Below are 13,866 nucleotides of genomic sequence, written 5' to 3'. Positions count from 1 at the left end.
ACCTAGACTTCACTGATGTCATTTCCGTCACGGATGGGACATCGGTAAAATGAACGCGAAGATGAGAAAGAAAAACCACAAGAATACAGTTCCGTTGATATGGATGACCTGGGAATCGAGCCCACCACGTCTCGTTCCACGACGATATGAGCCGGGTGCTTTACCCACCGCGCTACCGGTTTTCATGCGATGAGCCTTTACAAACGCGCCTTTTAGGTTTGACACTTTCTCTCTTTCACAGTGACTTTGGTTGACATGGGGTGGTGTCACCTTCTTGAAGAGATGAAGTCAAGTAGTGCATCATGACACTAACGAGCGCAACAAGACGTGCTTCGATAGTCTATGCGCAGTGGTGGTGGACTCCGCAATTTCAACTCAATTTCGTTTCAATACAGTTTAAATAAGTGCTTTTTTGCAGTGAGAGACGCACGACCGGGCAACGGGACGCCTTCGTGCGTGCACAGCTCAAGCTACGAGCTGTGCCTCTCGCGTTCCTGAAGCGCTGTGTAGCAGTGTATGTATCATCAGAAATGTAGGCTACCCAATTGCTGGAGAGCGCACACCTTGCCATTTCTGTTCTCAAATCACGACGCTTTGCACGATCGCATATTGAGCAGCAGTGATTATGTGCTTGTTGATGCCCTCTGTGCGCAGCATTCACCACGCGCTGTGTCCGGGTTTATGTTAACTACTTCAGCTACCACAAAGGTTTAATCACGATCATTGACGTTAATAGTTCGGATGAAGATGTGCCACTAGTATTAATGCAGTATTAATGAGAACTAACAGACAATAACGCCAAGGAAAGTATAGTGGGTGTTATTTGTAGTAATTAGAATATATATGTGAAGAAAGTAAAGTGGACGAAAAGATAACTTGCCGCGGGCAGGGACCGAACCTGCGACCTTCGAATAACGCGTCCGATGCTCTACCACTGAGCTACGGCGGCGGTCATCCTCCCGTCCACTTTATGGGGTATATATGTGCATTTAAACCTTGGACTGTTGGTCAGCGCCAATCGCAGCCATGGCGGCGAGTGTGGAACACTCTTTTTCAGCCTTTCTGGCGTCACGTAGCACGTAATCTTTTTTATGAGCTGGCAGCTGACCAATAATCCCTCGCATACTACCTGAAGGCATCAAGTCTGCCACAACGAGACCCTTGCTATGAATGAAGGAAAGAAGGTGACTCTTAAGGGCTCGTTTTCTTTGTTAGACACAATATTATTGAGAACTAACAGACAATAACGCCAAGAAAAGTATAGGGGGTGTTATCTGTAGTATTTAGAATATAAATGTGAAGAAAGTAAAGTGGACGAAAAGATAACTTGCCGGCGGCAGGGACCGAACCTGCGACCTTCGAATAACGCGTCCGATGCAGTTGCGTCCAGATCAAACTGTGCTAGAGCCGCCAAACACCGAGAGACATTTTGCAAGGTCTCATTTTTGATGCACAATAAACACAGAACTACTATTGTAAGTATACGTTTCACTTTCGTGTTATACCAATTCCTATGACGGAACGATCAACCATGTTTTTTTTATTTGAGATACGCGCTGAGGTTGGTAGCGCAGGACGACTGCTAGCGTCAAATCGGGCAGAACTGCGAGCGCAGCGTTCCCCTTTGTGCGGGTGTTTTCATGATGACGCAGCAGGTGGCACCTCTTTTATTGTGATAGCAATTATAGGGAAACTCCAGGCGCATTTTCGCCATCTCGACCATGCTTCGCATAAAGTTCAAATTGATAACATCGAAGAAACAGCGCTAGAACAGGCCGAAGACGAGAGGACACTAACCGTGTTTGTGGCCTCTCGTCTTCGGCCGGTTCTAGCGCTGTTTCTTCGTTCAAAAATCAGTATGTACCACCCAGCCCAATTCAAGACACTAATACTGATAACATCGCCCCGCTCGTGGTGTGCTTTATATGCGATAATTAATGCGTAGTATGTTCTATGTGCGAGGCAGCGTGAGCGCATCCAACGAACGCGGCTCAAGCACACTTAAAACAAGCCGAGTGAGAGGGTGGAGCCTGCGTGCGCCTCGCAGAAAATATGTACTTCTACGCACCGGTCGGGGTCTCTCGGGCTCACGCACGTCGCTGTATGTTGAGAGGGGATCAGCATATCGGATAACCTTTGAGCGCGTCATTTTTGAGCGTATCCATCACTTTTGAGAGGATCACCTTAGAGCGTGTCGTGCTCAAATTGCAAAGTTTGCGTTGAGGCCAAGACAGCACAACGTCACTTCACTCGCTGCAGCGGTCGCATTTGGAGTGTAATGTTTGCCTTACTTTGTACATCATTCAATTTGTTAATATCGCATTCGTTGCTCCGCTCTTGCGGCGAAACTGTGACTTTCTTTAGTGAGCGGCCCATGACGAGAAGCTGTCTCTGTTCCTCGAACAAGCCAGTTCCATATCGATAGGCGGCATGTGCTCAGAAAAAATGCTGTTGACTATTTAAACTACTGGTACGTACTCTACAACCATGGAGAGTAATGCGTGTCAGTAGAAGCACATCGCGACAAAAAATTCAGACAAATCATACAGCTTCCAGATGTACTTTGCACACCGTTTATAAACGTGATAGCAACATCTGCTGCATCTGCATCATCTGCATTCGGGAAGCGATGCAAAAAAAATGCGGCAGGATACGGTTACATCCGAATACATTCGCGCTATGAGGCCGTTCGGCATTGAGACAACTGGATGCTATCAGTAGATAAGATCGGTGCGTACGGCCACTACGCTGGCTTCATGCGCGCATATCCAGGTGTCCATGATGTAGCGCCTGCGCGCTGCCTATAAAAATCCGGCAACTATCTGTATTTTGCTTTGCGTCTTGCTCTGAGACGTAGGTGATGCGTCGAATAAAGTATTAAGCCCCTTCTGTCATGTTCGTATGATATCCATCCTTTCTGAAGTTACAGCACATACGAGGACCGTGGGGTAGACGCTTCTGATGAGTATTTGGCCCAAGAATGAAACATTAGGGGCCTGCCGGTAGGCAATGTTGCCGCGCCACATGCGTAAGGCATGTTCTGTTGGTTTCTTTTTTTTTTCACTCGGAAAATTTATATGAGGTGTAGGTCGATTCCAAGTATATTATCATTACTACATTTTAAGAAAGCTCGGTTGTTTCACCCATAGAATAAATTAGGTGTTTTTTGTGCTGGGCGGGTTACCGAAGAGCTGCAATGAATTCGGATTTCAAGACTGTTGTGCATCTAGGTATCAGGCTCAGACATCTTATCAACAGCTCAACTGAATTGCCGTCTCATAAGCCGATATTTTGCGAGTGATGCAATGGGTACTGCTGCGCCTATTATTATTTCTTTCTTCTTTCGATATCTACCAATTTCCTGCCCTTTAATTACTTCGTTGTTATTACCTCCTTCGTTCAAGCACATGCTTGTAGTTAGGGTCAGGGGGAGGAGTGCTTCAATTTTAAAGACAACATTTTAGCTACTAATTTTCTTCTTTCTTTCTTTCTTTCTTTCTTTCTTTCTTTCTTTCTTTCTTTCTTTCTTTCTTTCTTTCTTTATTCAATACTGCGGACGTTATACAGGTTCAAGCAGGGCGAGGGCAAAAACAAGAAGCAAACAAAGCAAACATAAACATAATTATTACAGTTTGAAATAATCACAATGTGACAGAAGGCAACAAAGAATTATTCCAGTCGTTTGCAGTTCGAGGGAAAACACAAAATTTGTAGTGTTCTTTTGTCCACAAGAGTAATCATTCAATAGATAACTCGGTCATTTTACAGCGAAAGCTGTTATGAGATCATTTCAACGGCAGTTTCTGGCGCCGTTGTTGTCCGCCGCCGCCGGTGTCAGTAACAGCTATCGCACGAAATAAGAAAAAAAAAGGAAATTCGAAAAAATTTCCTGGATGGAACAAGGTTTGAACATGGGCCCACTGCGTGGGAGCCCAGTGTTCTACCTCATAACCATGCCGGTGCTTGAAACTGCGTTGCAATAAGACCCTATACAGGCTTCATGTCGGGAAGGAACCACATTAACATATGTAATGTAGTGTGGTAGAACAGTAAAATAACAACCAGGCGTCACACGAATGCGAATTCTGTAACCGGGCGTCACACAATGCGAACTGCGCATTGAGCGGGTTGTTGAATGCTTCCAACCCATTAAAAAGGCAATAATTATTCATCGTCCTCAGCCACAGCATCAACAAAAGGCAACTAATGTCTTACAGGTGTTAAGTGAGTACCACGGTTCTCCGTAGAATGACGAAAAATTGCATTGTGGCTGCTTCCCTATTTCACAAAAATTATGACGATTTATGCCGTAGTGGGATCCTCGCAACTGCAATTCTATTGGTTGCCAAGGAAGCCCATAAGGCTCCCATGATCCATTTCCTCAGGGTCTCAATAGTGTTAATTGCCTCTCTCTCTCGCTCTCTGTTTCCCCGGTTAACATATGTTATAAAGCGTGGTGGGACATTTAAGCAATGGTCGGGCGTCACACCATATGAATTACGTAACTAGTGGGCTGTTTAACGCTTCCAACCCATTACAATGGGCTCAGCCATAATTCATCGTCATCAAGCGTCGCATCAACAAAGTGCACATAATGCCTTACAGATGGTACCTCGCTTCTCCTCAGAATGACGAATAATGTCGTGGTGGGTGCTTCCCAACTTCCCAAAAATTATGATTTGTGGCGTAGTGGGTACGTTGCTGATGTACTTGTATTAGTAGTCACAAGAGAGTTTATAAAGGGCTCAAGAAATGCCGCTCTTCCAGCTTTCGCTGTACTGTGCTGCGCTTTCCGCGCCGGCCTGGCGTTTTTTTTTTTTTTTTGAACAAGCGAAGGTTAAAACTTAGAACCGCTAGGTTTGAGTGATGGCACCAGGCTGAATCAAAAAAGAACTAATTAAAGTAATACACAGGAACTACCGAGAGATATAGTTAAAAAAGAAATTTAAAAAACGCCAGGCCTGCGCGCAAAGCGCCGCACAGTCACAGCGAAAGCTCGAAAAGCGGCATTTCTAGAGTCCGTTATAAACCCTTGTGGCTACTAATACAACTACACTAGCAAAGTACCGACTACGCCACAAATCATAATTTTTGTGAAGTTGGGAAGCACCCACCACGACATTATCGTCATTCTGCGGAGAAGCGAGGTACCATGTGTAAGGCATTATGTGCAGTTTCATGATGCGACGGCTGATCACGATGAAGACTTATGACTGAGCCTTTTGTAATGAGTTGGAAGCTATAAAGGACCCACTAGTTACGTAATTCGCATTGTGTGACGCCCGGTCATTATGTCACTCTCCCACCACGCTTTATAACATACGCTAACGTGAGAAAGAGATAGAGAGAGTGAATTAACTTTATTGAGACCATGAGGAAATGGATAATGGGAGCCTTCAGGGTTTCCTTGGCAACCAATAGAAGTGCACTTGCGAGGAACCCACTGCGCTGTAAATCATAATTTTTGTGAAGTAGGGAAGCAGCCACTATGCACTTATTCGTCATTCTGCGCATGACCTTGGTGCTTGCTAAACACCTGTAAGGCATTTTGTGCACTTTGTTCGTGCTGTGGCTAATGACGGCGGCGTTGGCAGCGGCGGCGGCGGTGAACAACTACGGCGCCAAAAACGGCCCTTGTTGTGATCTCATAAGAGCTTTCGCTGTAAAACGCAATATGCTGAGTAGAAAGAAGCAGGCAGGACAAGTATAAAACATTACGCTGGTGATATGCGTGATTCCCAACAGAACAAAACGAAGGGCACAGTGAGCGTCGAAAGTTCAGCGACCACTAAATCTAAATCTCAGAAACCTTTAACTTTCCGAGCAATTTCTGACTGTATCCGGTCGAGCTGCACAGTACATGCACAGTACCGCTGCACAGTAGTTTTCAAAACAAAGGATAGTATATCGACTCTGATGACGATCTTGACACTTAAAGAAGATGACGGTTTTTGATCGGCTCGCCAATGTCATGCCGTGTGTACAAGCACCTCATTCACACTGGGACACCGAAACAATGGCTTCGCATAAAATAGCATAGGAAAACTCCAGTTAACCCGAAGGCTTCAGCTGAAGTGTGTTATTAATGTATTTGTGGCATGCAGATTCATCGATGCAAAGGCGGGGATCGTAAATATACCTGAAGATATGTCCACGAAGAGCAGTGGCGTTGCTTGTTAGACTGTGTAAGGCTGTTCCAAAAGCGTTACTTCTCGAGACTAGGCGTTCATTCAAGGCACGACGACTCATTCAAGGGCCTCTCAGCGAGCTGATCATTAAATGTCTTCTAGCACGCAGCATTCCATTGTTTGTTCACATCTGATTTTCATGAATGACGCGCTCACCGATAGTGCGATGGTTGTGACGAGTCATGTGGCCTTTACGGTGACTTGTTTTGTTAGTGGTAACAAGCGTATGGCAGGCTGGCTCACGCTCGCAAAACACTCGTAAGGTCGTCTGCGGTTCTCGGCTTTTCCTAAATGCCCGGACTATGGTTATGACGGTGTGTAGCATTTGTCCAGGTGCAGAATTTTGTTTCTGACATTCATGGTTGACGCTATTCGAGGTTCTCGTAAGTAGCCGGACACGTCACCAATACGTCTACGGTGGGAGTTAACGGACGGACATGTAGTGGATGTGTTGTGTAAATTGTAAGATATATTTTCCGAATATGTGAGCTACCGCTGTTCAGAGGCGCGTGTCGACATAAACTGTCCAATGAATAATTGAATTCATAAGAGAAATTGGAACGACAATTACGTCTACGCTGACAGTTGACGTGCCTAAACTGGATGCTTTAGGTAACTTGGAAAGCTTATTTCCTAAATATTTTATCTAGTGTTCCTTAAACAAGCATGTCGACATGAACTGGCCAGGTTTTGTTGTTTCTTCCAGGAAGAAATAGAGGTGACGCAGCTTGCCTTCGGAGTCTCAGTTGCAGAGCGTAGTCACCCGGTCTCGTACATCTCTAGCGAGGTTTGTGGGTCGGCACACGAACGATTCATGGCAAGTCAGCGACTTCCCAGGGCTGCCGCATGACTACTGTAGTAGGTAACAGAGCGCTCTTCAACGTGTCCGTTGCCTTTGTTGTCCTGTTTGTTGCCTTATTGGACAGGGGCCTGTTCCGCTGTTGCACTATTCGCTGCTTGCGGCTAGCGCGATGCTCAAGGATAGTACCGTTCCCTTCTTTATGGAGTTGATTTGCTTGATAGCTTGAAGAGGGCATTCTGTACATACACGAAAAAGCTGCTCAACCAGATGTCACGTTTCTGAAGGTGAAGAATGCTAACTCAAGATCGTAAAGATGGAACTCTAGTGCCGTACGTCTGCCCACAAAAAAATGAAATACTAGAGAGTTTTAGTTTAGCGCGCGCAAACCTGTACGTACGCAACGGCCTGCGCGCTGCGTACGTTGGAGTTGAGGCTGTCTCCTACATTTTTAGTTTACCGTACGCAACAACCGAAACGTGAACTGCGTCTAGGCGTCAGCACCTTCGTCTCGGCGTGTTTTTCTGCGCGATCTAGTGGCTAAGAAATAAACTACAATAGCCGATCATAGTTGACACAAGTCAAGGCACGAGACAAGGGAAAATTTTACGATGGTGCAAATTTTGTTGAGGTGATCTGTGGTGAACGGTGACGGTTGGTACGACTTATACGAGGCGAGCAGCAGCGAGGGAGGAAAAATGCCTTCCAGCATTCTTTCGAATCAGCGCCTTTTGGTCACTCTTTCATGGCAAGAGATAGATGATTTGATGCTCACAAACCGAGAGCGGTGGCTTTTGAAGGGGACTGCAGTCTCGACGACATCAAATATCTCCTGCATCTTTGCAGCGATCGCTGTCCACTCCACTGGGTCGGCGAACGGATTCAAGCTACTCACTAAGGCAAGGAGCTCCAAATCGAGGGTAATTCCGAAATGGACGCGGAATTTTTTCGCTGCCATGACCGCCGTGCCGCTTGCGCTGCTGTCGGACGCAGCCATTTTGCTTGTCTCGACCGGTCGAGATCTCGCGAGAGAAGCGCCCGTAAGGTACGCAACGGCCGTTGCGGCCGCAACGTAAGCGCCGATATCTAGTGTGCGCATCTCTTGCGCGCGCAAACGCACGCATCTCTCTTAGGTTCAGCGCATGCGCACTCTTGCTCTCTCTGACCCGTTGCGTGCGCAAGGCCGTTGCGCGCGCTAAAATAAAACTCACTACTGATGGTGCAACATATAGTGGAAAGCACCATCCTTGGTCGTCGATTATCACTGATAGCCGGTGAAACACAACGGCTTTTTTATATGTGTCATCATACATTTAGGCATTATCGCTGGCGGTCACTTTATTTCTAGAAGCGACACCATCACAAGCGTAGTGCGCACAATCGGTCTGGAGCATTCGAAATCACTCAGGAATGTTCCCATGTACTCATCCATGGCCGGCGTCGCCTGGTAACACATATGACAGAGTTATGTTAATGCGATCCAGTAGCCTTGCATCAAGAAACAACTGCGCATGGCACTAAACCACGCTTTGCACATCAACAATTAGCCGGCGTGCTTGGTGAACCCAACATGATGGACACATCTACTGCATTTGCACAGGCATCGATCCGCCTCGTAACACCTTGTTCGAAGAAAACAATGCAGCACAGGCAGATCTTTGCTTATTGCTTTGCATAGCATCAATTCCAGAATGCTTCAGTTCTGCCAGAACTATTCTCTCGTATCAAGACCCCTTGTTAAAAGGGTTTGAAAACGTTATTGCTGACGCGTGCAAAATTTCAGACTTACTGAAATTGCTATTAGAGCTGTTGAGAAAAACATCCGGTTTTCTTACACGTAAACGTTTCTGCTTCCTGGAAACTTACATACTTAAAACTTTACCTGTAAAATCGAGTCTCTGAGATCCACAAAGCCTACGCACACTACGAAGACGTCTGTGACGAGCAAGGAGCATTGACGTCGTTGATGACCTCTGCCCTTATTTTGTTCATCCAAGCTTCCCGCATTGTTGTTGCTTCGAATTTTCTGTCTATAGCCCATTCATTTTCACAAACGAATTTCATATTGTCACCTCTTACAATTACTGTGTCCATTTATCTTTTGAAGTTTCTGTGAAAACTATTACGCTGATAGCTGAATATTTCGAATATATTTGGTTTCTGCCATAGTGCTACATTAATATTTTTTTTTCCTATTGGGGTGGACAGTCGTGTTAAAAAAGCTTATTTCTTGGTATAAACGTCAGCAAAGGCATGAGCTGGACGTTGTTTTTTCTGCCGCGGTCAAGCTGAAAAGCATGTGCAAAAGAGTAAACGACCAGGATGTGAAAAAAGAAGAATGCCGAACTCGTCATGCCAAAAAATATGTAGAATGCGAAGTTGGCACCGTGTACTCCATCTCACTGACTTGTGGCAGGGCATACGTGGGACAATCGGGTCGGTGTCTGGACGAACGGCTGAAAGAGCACCGCTACGCATGTCAACAAACGGCAATCACAGGCAACCTGTCAATGCACTGCAGAGAATGCGGATGCAGCCCAAAGTTCGAAGAAACTGAAGTATTAGCCACATCAAAGAACAAGAAGACCAGAGAAATATGGGAGGCCTACCATATAACTAACCAGCAAAGCGCATGCGTCAGTTCATGCTCCATTCTACTAACCCCACAAGAAATTGACTTCATCAGGAGAAATAAGCATCATTGACGTCACCCACACAAGGCACGTGTGGCGCAAGATAACTGTTCAGAAGATTGTAACGCCCTCTCCCTTCGTAGATTGACTGTTGTCCCCTTTCATAGAATTTTCGCACTTCAACGTTCTCTTCAATAAATTCAGTTGATAGTTTGCGCTTGTCGTGTTCATTACGTTCGTCCGCCATCTAGCTTTGTTAAGTCTCAGTTAACTGTAGCGCAATTCCCCTCCAACATTATTTCTGGATGCGTGACCCATTAAACTTTGCAAAACCATTTTTGTTTCAACTTCTATTAGAGCAGGCGTATTGCGAAAGACTGATAACAGGGTACTAAAGCAATATTAATGTCCTTACCACAGTTTGATCAGCATCAGCCAGCAATGAAGGTAGACAATGTAAGTTATTCGCCATTTTGGAATCCCCTTTTTTTGGTGTTATGGTTATTCGATGGTGAACGTGCGAGGGGACCATCATTTGTCGAGTTTTCGCGCAGTATACCGTGCAAAATAAAGCCTCGGAAATGCAGATCTCAGCTGGTTTCTATGCGGTAATCTCAACTTTGAAGTACACTTTCAACGCTCCGACGTTCGATATTATGAAGTTGGCACCTAGGCAGAGCTGAGCACATATCTATGTACAGATTTCGCTCTAACGGCAGTGGACCGCTTGGGCAGCAACTGTCTCTATAGCTGTTGGAAGTTGGTATTACCAGCACGCTACACCCCTACATGAACTATTGTCGCCACAGAAGCCGACATAGCACCAGCGTCGCCGCGGGGTCTTCATGGCTAATGACATATCGCCTAATAAAATTTGTCTACATTGACACAGGGAGTGTTTCTTGAAGTTAATGCTCATCTAAATCAGGTTCAAGCAATAATTTGCCAACATCATTAGAACTGTAACGTGCCTCTCAACGTGCCGCTTAATACATCTGTGGCCGTGTTGAATGAGAAATTTCTTCTAGGTGGCTAATTAAGAAACAATGACCAACACTGCATTTTCATGGCATCGTAATGTGGTGTTTATTTTTTCTGAAACGGCCGACAAATAATTGCTGCTCCGTCGTGGCTACCTTGGCATTCTCTTTGGATTTTTAGCGTGGCGCTAGACACACCCTCTTGCAAGAGGTGCGCCTAGCACCAAATTCTGAAACACCCCTCTATAAACTTGCACCTTGCAGAAGCATACAACTTGAATGCAGTCATTCAGTCTACGAACCAAGAAAAAAAAACTGCTCTGTTCTGTGCGCATCGTGTGCTGCGCTGACTACAGCGGCCCATAGCATGGATGGCATTGTCTGCGGATTATTCCCTGCAGGCCCCACAGCTAACCGCATACCTTTGTCCCGCCGCCTATAACACGGTACTCCGGCACTTAATTGGCATGTACTCATGCATCTTTGTTGACATAACCTCTTTGAAATGTACACAGACAGACAGACAGACAGACAGACAGACAGACACAGACAGACAGACAGACAGACACAGACAGACAGACAGACAGACAGACAGACAGACAGACAGACAGACAGACAGACAGACAGACAGACAGACAGACAGACAGACAGACAGACAAAGAACTTTAGGTGATCCTGATGAGCTTTCGCGGGAAGTCCTGTCGGGGACCTGCGGAAGCCGTTGGCCGCGTCCCATTCGGGGCTGGGACACCGTGGTGCTCCGCCCTTTCTTGGGCCCTCTGGATTGCCTGGATTTGTGCCTGGAGGGATGGGCTGCGGAATGCCTCTTCCCAGTCGGTTCTCTGGATAGAGGGCCGTTAGGTAACGCGGGGCATTGCCAAAGCATGTGCGCTAAGGAATAAGTCTCATTACAGTCCGGACAGCTTGAATCAACGTCTGTGGAGACACGACAGAGAAAGCCCCACGAGGGAACGAGCCCGGCTGCAGCATTCCAAGTGTAACTGACGGAGACCTATCTAAGTTAGGGTAAGAAGAGGATAGGCCTTTCTGCTAAGCTGATAGTGAGGGGTGATTTCATGAAAAGTAAGGAGTGGATCGTTAGGCTGGTTTTCATTCATGTCCCCATAAAGCCACCATGCCATCACGGGCAAGCTTGTTGAGGTTAGGCATGTGGTGATCGACGTCCGCACCTATATGGGTGGGAAACGAAGAGACGAAGTGAGTGCCAGGGTCTGTTCGTTTTTCTAGAATGGAGGCAGCCTATCAAGGTAGGTTACCCAATTCAAAAGCTTTGATCGCCGCTCGTGAGTCCGTGAACACGTTGGTGCGCCAGCGGTCGGTTATGGCCAGGGCTATGACGACTTCTTCTGCAACTGCGCTCCTAGCTAACATGGTCGAGGCTGAGGAGCGTAATTCCCCGTTGCCGTCAATGACTGCCAGCGCGAATGTGCTAGACTTTCCGTACTGAGCCGTGTCGACAACGAGTCGATTCTCAATTCTCGGTGGCGTTCTGTCATATGGCCCGTGCTCGGGCTTTTCGCCTCCCTACATAGCATTGCGGGTGCATATTCCGAGGAAATGACCACAAAGGTTTCCCGGATCTCCCTGGATAAGGTGATTTCCCCTTCAGCAAGCATTCTGGGAGCCATGCCAGCAGCGTCTAGGATGCGTCTCCCTGCCTTGGTTGACGACAGCCTCACCACCTGGGCGGTGACCTGCCCTTCGATGACATCATCAATGTCGTTGTGCATACTGAGCTCTCTTAATATGTCAGAGTATGTGGTTGCTGGTAACACCAGTACCTTTTTGATGCTCTTAAGGATGAGAGTGTTTAGCTTTTTTTCTGTTCTAGTCTAGTTAAGGGCCGATGTTACATAGTTAATGTGGCTCATTAGGAAGGCATGATGGATCCGGTGTAGGTTGGCTTCACATATTCCCTTTCTGCGTCCTGGTACTCTAGCAACAAGTCTCAGCAGGCTTTCGGTTTTGGCCGTGATGTGCGTCAGGATTTCGGCATTACATCCTCTCGCGTCACTAAGTAGCCCTAGGATTCTAATTGAATCTACTCGTGCAATGCGCTGTCCATTCCTTGCAAACAGGGCGATGGGAATATAATCCAGGTGTGGAAGTCTCTTAACGCCTTGCCTGGGCGGCCTGTACAGTAACAGTTCTGATTTGTTTGGAGCGATTTGGAGGCCCGTGCCTTCTAGGTAGGACTCCGTTTCGCCTAGGGCTGATTGCAACGCGTTTTCCACTTCAGCGAGTGATCATCCCGGGAACCAGATCGTGATATCGTCCGCGTCAAGCGAGTGGCCTATACTGGGCAGGGAGCTGAGCCTCTCCGATAAGCCCTTCATGACTATATTGAATAACAAGGGGGAGTTGACCGCTCCTTGGAGAGCGCCTCTGGCTCCTACGGCGATCGCTCAAATTGTGTTGAGCGATCCTTATGGTAGCCGTTCCATTCATCAGAAATGATCTAACAAAGACCTGAAACGTTACTCTGAGACCTAGGCTGGCTGTAGCCTGCAAGACAAAGCGATGAGATACGGTGTCAAAGGCCTTGGTCAGGTCAAGATCTAAGATACCCCTAACATTCCTAGTGCTGTTATCAAAAATGTGCTTCTTAAGAAGGAGCATTACACCTTGTGTGGAATGGAGTGTTCCAGATTTTTTTTTGTACGATGAATCCGAACTCAAGTGTACGGCATGATCCATACCACACTCTACACAGTTTCGAATAACATCGGAGGATTAGGATGGATCTTTGCAGATACTGCGTATGGCAGAAGTTAGACTTCCGCGCATTTGAAAGAACAGCACAGAAGGCAGGCTTTTGCCTGTGCTCTCAAAAGACGTTCGTTAATTTAGGCTTGATTCAATTTATTTGTTTTCAACAACCCGTTCACTGTCAATCGCTTAAAAATTTGATTCTCTGTTATTTAACATTCAATCGCATTTATTTCGCCTAATTCACATGTATTTCATTAATTCACCGTTGTTGCACTTATTTCACCTTAATTTACGTTTTATTTACTTCGTGCAGAAATTATTTCATCTGATATCTTGGCATACACTTACTTCATTAGGTACCTTTGTCGCCCCCCCCCCCACCGCGCGCTTGAAGGCTTCTGGACCTGAGCCCCCGCCCCACTACCTCCGGCTTCGGCCCCCCTGGCATTTAGTACCGACGTTGTTCACGCGGCTGGATTGCTCTTTTTTCACTCATGATCCATACATAAATTTCGCTTTCAAAACTACCGTTA

General features: G+C 46.4%; 1 protein-coding gene across 1 annotated transcript in view; it reads right to left on the bottom strand.

Annotated features, from left to right (window-relative positions):
- Window positions 1-13,866, bottom strand: part of LOC119402030 (venom metalloproteinase antarease-like TtrivMP_A) — a 223,783-nt gene that overhangs the window by 62,238 nt on the left and 147,679 nt on the right. The window lies entirely within an intron of this gene.

Source organism: Rhipicephalus sanguineus, chromosome 8, assembly GCF_013339695.2.
Source record: "Rhipicephalus sanguineus isolate Rsan-2018 chromosome 8, BIME_Rsan_1.4, whole genome shotgun sequence".
NCBI lineage: Eukaryota > Metazoa > Arthropoda > Arachnida > Ixodida > Ixodidae > Rhipicephalus > Rhipicephalus sanguineus.
Note: the sequence above shows the minus strand (reverse complement) of the source record. Positions and strands in the feature narration are given on the sequence as shown.